Source organism: Lampetra planeri, chromosome 61, assembly GCF_965212315.1.
Source record: "Lampetra planeri chromosome 61, kcLamPlan1.2.h2, whole genome shotgun sequence".
NCBI classification, from domain to species: Eukaryota; Metazoa; Chordata; class Hyperoartia; order Petromyzontiformes; family Petromyzontidae; genus Lampetra; species Lampetra planeri.
In genome coordinates this window covers 4,349,182-4,356,735 of record NC_136167.1, presented here as the reverse complement: position 1 = coordinate 4,356,735, position 7,554 = coordinate 4,349,182, and the positions used below count along the sequence as shown (strand labels likewise).

Sequence of the window (7,554 nt, the reverse complement as noted above, 5' to 3'; positions counted from 1 at the left end):
TATTAATAATTAATAAAGTCATTCATTGTATAGGTCACATGTATCAAGCTTGGGCAAGGCAGCAAAAATAACAAAACATTTCAAGACTACGCCAAGATAACACACAGTAGTCCCTCCATAAAGTGGCACATTGAACATTTACTAACCAGGTAAGGATCAAAGTTACAAAAAACATTTGCAAATGTGACTGTTGTATCCATCCAGAAGTAGTCTTCTGCTTCAGGATATGTACTATCCGTCTGCATCTGGTACCTGTCCCCATCTCTGCTCGAGGGACGTATTGCAGGGCGACTACTCACCTGCCTAGGGCGGCAGGGCGGGCACATTGGCAACACTTATAGAGCTTCACACAGCACCTTCATCCAAGGTGCTTTTCAACGAGTATAACATTGCACATAAGATAATAGTGGTTGAGATAAAGAGTGGGGTTGTTATTAAAATTGGTGGCGTGGTTATTATGACAATTAAGATAATAGGTGGGAGTGGTTAAGGAGGGGTTGGAGTAGTGATAGGGGTAGTGATAAGGGTAGTGATAGTAGTTGGAGTATTGATGGGGGTTTGGGTAGTTATAGTGGTCGGGGCAGGCCTTTGTTGTAGCTGGGGGTCTGGGAGTAGCAATCGTAGGATGATGATGGGCTAGGAGAGATTATATGGGAGGTTCTATTGGAACAGAAGCCGGTTAGTGAGCATGATTGCGCCAACATTGAACGAAGAACAGCCTGAGTTGGATTCCTGACTTGGGCGCCTATTTGTGTTGAGTTTGTGAGTTCGCCCCCTCTGCTATCTGTGAGGGGTTTCCTCCAGGTTCTTCAGTTTCCTTCCAGAGTTAAACCCACACACCCAGTGGAGTTGGCATCTAGCCAAACCACAACAAAATCACCTGCAAATCACTCAGTATCAGAACTGTATTTATACTGGAAGAATCCGATGAGCTATAAAGCTCTTTTTCACAGATGTCTCGTCGGGCGGGTCAGAACGTTACAACAACAAACAATACAAAACACAATAGGAAAGGTAAACAAAACACTTAAAAATATTCAAATGAAACTAAACTATTGTATCTTTCCAGCTAAAGCCCACTGAGCTATTAGCATATTTTTTCTGAAGCGACTTGACTATCACAAATAATAGCTCAATGGGGTGGCTCATCATCACGTACAGTGAGGGAAAAAAGTATTTGATCCCCTGCTGATTTTGTACGTTTGCCCACTGACAAAGAAATGATCAGTCTATAATTTTAATGGTAGGTTCATTTGACAACGGTCACCTGGACATGCTCAACTATGCCTACAGTCTCAACTCACTTCAATAGTGAACGAACAAAGCTCGACATGTGTAACCTGTACCTCCAGGTAGCATGTCGCTGATCCATCACCTCGTATTGTGCAACACCACCACGGGCATCAGGAGTCTACGGTCAGAGGTGGACATATGGTTCGTCAATGTGGGTGAGTATCCTTGTTCATTGCCTCTAAGTGTTTCTGCTATATCAGGGGTTGGTAACCTGCGGCTCCGGAGCCACATGCGGTGGCTCTTCAAGGACTGCTTCGAGACGTAATTTTATTAAGGGCCACTGTCTTGAATTTTTTTTTTTACCAAATTCAAAAACAATGGCCCTTCTTGTTATTTTGGTTGCAGACCCCCGTGCTATATGTATGGGGGCTGAGAGCAGAGGTGGCAGATGACTGTCACTCACAACCATTGCCACCGACCAGGGCGCTGGTGTCACGGTACGGTTAGCGCACTGGACTTGCACTCCAGAGGCGGTCATCTGGACAATATCCCGGCACGGCAGTTAACAAACGACGGGATGTCGCCTCGGTCCACGCAGCGGCAAACTGTGGGTAGTCCACAGTTAGTCTGTCAACGGCAGACTGCGTGGGGTAGGGTGAAGTGTGGGTAACTCACCTCTCCCCGGTCGTCTGGCCAGTGAGGAAGAGCAGGCCACAATACTCCTGAGAGGGCCTCTATGTTGGGAGGCCCTTCTGCTAGCAGTGGCACTCAGCAAGCAGCTGCAGGGCATGTACGGATGTTTTTGTGTGTACCGTCTAAATTATTTTGGCGTGCGTATGATAGCAGGAACGTCACAGTGTCCTGTTGTGTGCTTTGTTCAGAAAATCCCACGTTGGATGGAATATATCTGGACGTCCCCTGCCGCCCGGTGAACGCCATGAGGCTACGGCAAGTCACGGTTTCCTCTGCGAACAGAGGCATGAGTATCAATGGTCCAGAGCTGCGGATTCTAATTGCGGACAGCACCGTGTCCCACACTCTCCATTACGGCCTGGTGATTCGCTCAAGCGGAGATTCTGAAATCAACATAACTACATCAGCATTTACCGGTATGCAATGCTATGGACACGTACCGTCGCTAAACAACGAATATACTTGAGTTGTTTTGACGTCATTGTCAAGGTTGAGTCATTAAATAGCTGTACCTTGTTACGCTATTTTGATCCTGTATGTTAAAACCAACCGATCAGCTATCAATTCTTTATTATCAAACGTGGTCAGCCTGCTTGGCTGGTGAGTTGTATGTATGTAGAACTTCTTTCACACCGTACGTAGCCAACCATGCGAATCGGATGAGCGGCAAAAGGACAACAAACTAAACACAAAAAGCAATTCTAAAGAAATGAGTTTTCAATTTAGATGATTTAAAAGTGCATAGTTCCAGTGGCTTCTTAATATCGGAAGGAAGAGCGCTCCAGCAGGCCTTGTAATGTATTCATTTGGCAACCGGAAGCTAATGCAGCTCAGTGAGCACTAGACAGATATGGTCGGATCTTGCAGTACCCGTCACGACACGTGCCGAAAATTCTTGAACACACTGCAACTTAGTCATGTTTTTGACAGCCGGTCTGTAGAGTCGTGAGTTGCAATTATCGAGCTTGTTGATACTATGCTGCACGCCACCGTGTTGGCTGTGTCACGACTCAACAGTGGCCCAATGTGTCATAGAGCCCTGATGTGAAAATAGAAAATGTTCATGCCGATGAGGGGTGATTGAAGTGTGAGAAGAAGAAGAGTGGAGTTCATCTTCTTGGTTCTTTCGGTAAAGTCACGTAGAAGGGAAGTAATAAAATAATAAAAATAAAACATAATAAAATAATTCTCACGACGTTTCGGCTACAACGCAAGCAGCCGTCTTCAGGTGAAGAATGAGACACTACCAAGCTAGGAGCTTATATATAAGCTGGGTTGGAGGTGGAAGAGTGGAGTTACCTCCAATACCTCCAATTTGTGACTCGATTGTGATGTTTTTACAGATATCGCTGGGAACCGTATCACTGCGAGCGGCGTGTCGATGCTGAGCAAGGTGAACGTGTCGGAGAGCAGAGAAAACTACGGGCTCTACGTCGGTGAATACCGCAACGTGCTGAACGCAACCGTTGCTGGCTGCCTCATCGGAAACAACAGGTGTTCAGTGTCGGGACACGGGAACGGCATTCTAATCTCTCTCTTTAAACCAGCTCGAGCCTCCAGTAAACCACGTGACTCCTGTGTGGCCATACCCACTCTGAACCCCTCTCCCTGACTCTGTCCCCTATGAAAACACACACTGTTTCGTGCAGTAGATGCGCTTCTGTGGCCTTCTGGAACGCTCTTCCTTCTGATATTAGGATGCGACTGGAGCTATGCACTTTTCAATCTAGATTGAAAACTAATTTCTCGAGAACTGCTTTTTGTGTTTAGTTTATTGTGCTTCCCCCACACCAATTAGCATGGTTGGCTACGTACAGTGCACAAGAAGTTCAACAACATACATACATACATCCATACTCGCACAATCGCGGAGTCTGGTGAAATGCAGATAGCATCACCCACTCACAAGCTATTTTGGTCGCCGCCGCGGTGGCGAGATGTTATCTCCCTCGCTTTGTACGCAGGAGGTCGTGGGCACGATCACAACCTTGCATGAGTGTGTGGGTGGGTGGTTGAAACTCCACTCTGTTTGCTTCACTCAGAGTGGAAGATAAAAATCCCATGACATCGTATGAACCTTGGTTGTATTACTTAATGCGTTTTGATTGTCTTATAATGACACGTGGTTGTGTAATTTCTGTTGTTGCAGCGGTGGAGGGATACGTTTCGAAACATATGGAGCCATAAATGTCATTAACAGCAAGTTTGTGTCGAACACTGGAATTCAAGCACTTTACATTAATCAAGGGTCAACAAATATTAGTCTGCTTAACAATGAATTTACTTCTAACAAAATGAGTCCTAATAATCCTGTGGTGGATATGGCTATCTCAATGTATGATCAAGACAGTCTTGAACTGAGCATTTCTGGAAATGAGTTTCAAAGCAACAAAGGGATGTCAATGATTTTACTTCAATCTAGTCGCCTCTGTACCAACATAATGAGCCTAGGAATCACCAACAACAACTTCTACCAGAGTGTGAGTGCAGTATCCGGTGCCGCTGTTCAGGTACGTTGGCTTTTCTCTTCAAACGCTTACACATCTCTCTCTCTCTCTCTAAACCAGCTCAAGCCTCCAGTAACCCACGTGACTCACCCATTCTGAACCCCTACCCTTTCCCTGGCTCCGCCCCCTGTGAAAATACACACTGCTCTGTGCAGCAGCAGCAGTGTCGAGGCCCTGATGCATCCTCCTCCCGATCCTCATCTCTCCTCACTCTGTGCTCCCGTTTTCATGCTCCTCCATCCTTTCCCTTCCATCTCCCATTCCCATCTCTTTACCCGCTCCCCCGTTCCATGCTCTTTCTCCGTACATTACATCCATGACTCAACACGTGATGACACCTCACTACGTGGATTTTAGTAGTTGCCAGTTTAAATGCATGTGGTTTCCGAAACGCACCTCCGATTAGCGCGGTTGGCTACGTGCGGAGTGAAATAAATTAAACATACATACAATCTGGTTTTTATTTAGTTGATGGCGCATTTACAGTTAAACCTTTCCTGTTCCGAGATGACTGCAAGTTGCAGGGTGGGTCCCGTTCACCGCTGAATCTTGGAATGTGCAAGCAGTTCAGTGTTAATTTTATTTAGAGGCAGAGTAGCGCCGTTGTTTTTAAAGACGTGGTGCTCACCGCAGAGCACCATAGCAAAACCACCACCGCAATCTACGATAGCTGGCGTCAAACCGTGCCACACGCCCTCCCACATCGATTTGTGGGAGCCTCGTACCGCTACATTTCTCTTCATTTGAGCTTTTTTTGATGTACACGTACGTCATCAGAACGGGAAAGCGTTATAGGTTAATATACACGGGCTGTGACAGTTCAACACGAGCTGTGACAGTTCAACACGGGCTGTGACAGTTCAACAAATGATTGCCGAGGTACACGGTCCACGATAGCAGCTTCGTCTGTTTTTCTAGATATGATTATAGTTGTTCATTGAAAAATACATTTAATATTTTATTTCCTGACAAAATATTGATGTAAATAAATAAAACCCAAGTTTAATGCAACTTACCCAAAGCTGGCTAAAAATGTTATTCAAAAAGTTGTTTTGATTGACTTTCCTCGCAGTTGCGAGACTTGTTGACGGACGTAAAACAAAACTTATTCGAGAACGCGGAGGACTCCGTATACGATCTGTGGGTCTCCTTCTCCTCGGCGGGACCCGTGCTGGATGCCACCAATAACTGGTGGTCCGAGACGAGCGAGGAGAAGGTCATCGCTCGGATCAAGAGCCCCGAGAACGTCAACTGGAAGCCCTTTCTGACAGACCTCACGTTTAGCTGCGAGGGCGTCAGCAACTGCAGCGGAAATGGCCTCTGCATACGGCACAACCTTTGCAGGTGGCGTGCCACGTACACTACACTAATTCTAGATTTGAAGCTTTCGTGACTGCAAGGATTCATACTCTTAGGTTTTTTCGGTAAAGTTACGTAGGTAAAAAATACAATTAAAAGTTAATAAAAGTAATAATGGAAATAAAATAAAATAATAAATCACGACGTTTCGGAGGCAACACAAGTCTCCGTCATCAGGTGGGACCGTCACAGCTAAAAAATGCAGTAATGTTAGCTGTGACGGTCCCACCTGATGACGGAGACTTGTGTTGCCTCCGAAACGTCGTGATTTATTATTTTATTTCCATTATTACTTTTATTAACTTTTAATTTTTTTTTTTACCTATATGACTTTACCGAAAAAACCTAAGAGTACTACACTAATTGCTCGTTTAAAGCGCAAATAGTAGTAACAGCATGTGCGTATCTGAAAAGTGGCGCGTTCAACGAAACCATGCTAAGCGTGGAATTACTGAGTTACTGAATCACATTTGCAGTCAAATAATTAGCCTGCTGTCGTCATCCAATGGCGGGACAAATAACTGAGATTTGTGTATGCCACCACTGAGTATCATTCTGCATAGTGCATAACCGTACCGCTCGGCTGAGTCGTCCCCTCTCTCGATGAAGGCAACGAGTGGATACCGCATGGGAGACACGGTCCAGCATAACGAGTTGACGCCGCATCATCACGATTCAACACCTGCGAAGACGAGCGTGTCGGGAGGCGTTGCGGGACGTCCGTGAAAAAAATTGCTTCACGGCTCATCGGATTTCTCCTCCGGTCTAAGTAAAAATTCCGATCGTGAACGCGCTGCACCCGATCCCCCAGGTGCCACTCGGGCCACGCGGGGGCCGCGTGCGCAGACGCCGCCTGCGATGGCGTGCAGTCGTGCAGCCAGCACGGAAGCTGTGTGGGGCCCAACCGGTGCGCGTGCCACGAGGGCTGGGCCGGAGCAGCATGCGCGGACATCACGTGCAGCGACGTCAATGACTGCAGCGGGCACGGGGTCTGCTACGCGCCCAACTCGTGAGTCCTCGTGCTGATTTCATCACGGGATCAGGAAATATTTGTTTATACTGCGGCAGGTATCCGACGAGCCACAGTAGCGGTGTAACGAACGTGTGGGCAAGCAGGGGGTGCCTTGCACCCCCCCCCCCCTGGTTGCCAAAGATACGAGTTGGGACCCCCTTGACAACCACCATGAGGTTTGCTTTCAACAAAAAGGTCAAAGAACACCAAAACTTATCTTCCGAAGACGGAGCACCACTACAGTGTTAAATTGTCGAGACCATGAGTGTAACGATGTGATTAGGCAAGAGGAGCCGCGATATGTAATAGCCTAGGTGCGACCCTGGGAGACAAATCAAATATTTGGTTTCCATCTGACCGATTGCTGTACCCCCTGAGCTGATAATGTCGTTACTACGCCACTGGATGAGCTACGAATCTCAGTCGGGGCACAGGGTCAGAATGTAACGACAACAAACAATACAAAAAAACACGGTCGGAGTGCAAAGCAAGGCCGTAATTATAATATACTAATAAAAATAAAACATAATGAAATAATTCTCACGACGTTTCGGCCACAACGCAAGCAGCCGTCCTCAGGTGAAGAACATGTCTGTCGATAAGACAGAGTCTAAATGACACGTCTTAGGCTTGGAGTGTCTATTTAAGCTGTGAGGGAGGAGGAAGAGAGCCTTGACAAAATAATTTGCATTTGAAGAGGAATTTAGCATATACAAACACAGAAACAATTTCAATCGAGAAGATGGATTC

The 7,554-nt window shown here is 46.4% G+C and overlaps 1 long non-coding RNA gene across 1 annotated transcript; it reads left to right on the top strand.

Moving 5' to 3' along the window:
- The first annotated feature begins 3,283 nt into the window (after positions 1–3,283).
- Positions 3,284–5,748, top strand: LOC144736505 (uncharacterized). The gene is made up of 3 exons (XR_013588765.1): positions 3,284–3,420; positions 4,076–4,436; positions 5,506–5,748. It is a non-coding gene; the product is annotated as an uncharacterized LOC144736505 (long non-coding RNA).
- Positions 5,749–7,554: the final 1,806 nt, after the last annotated feature.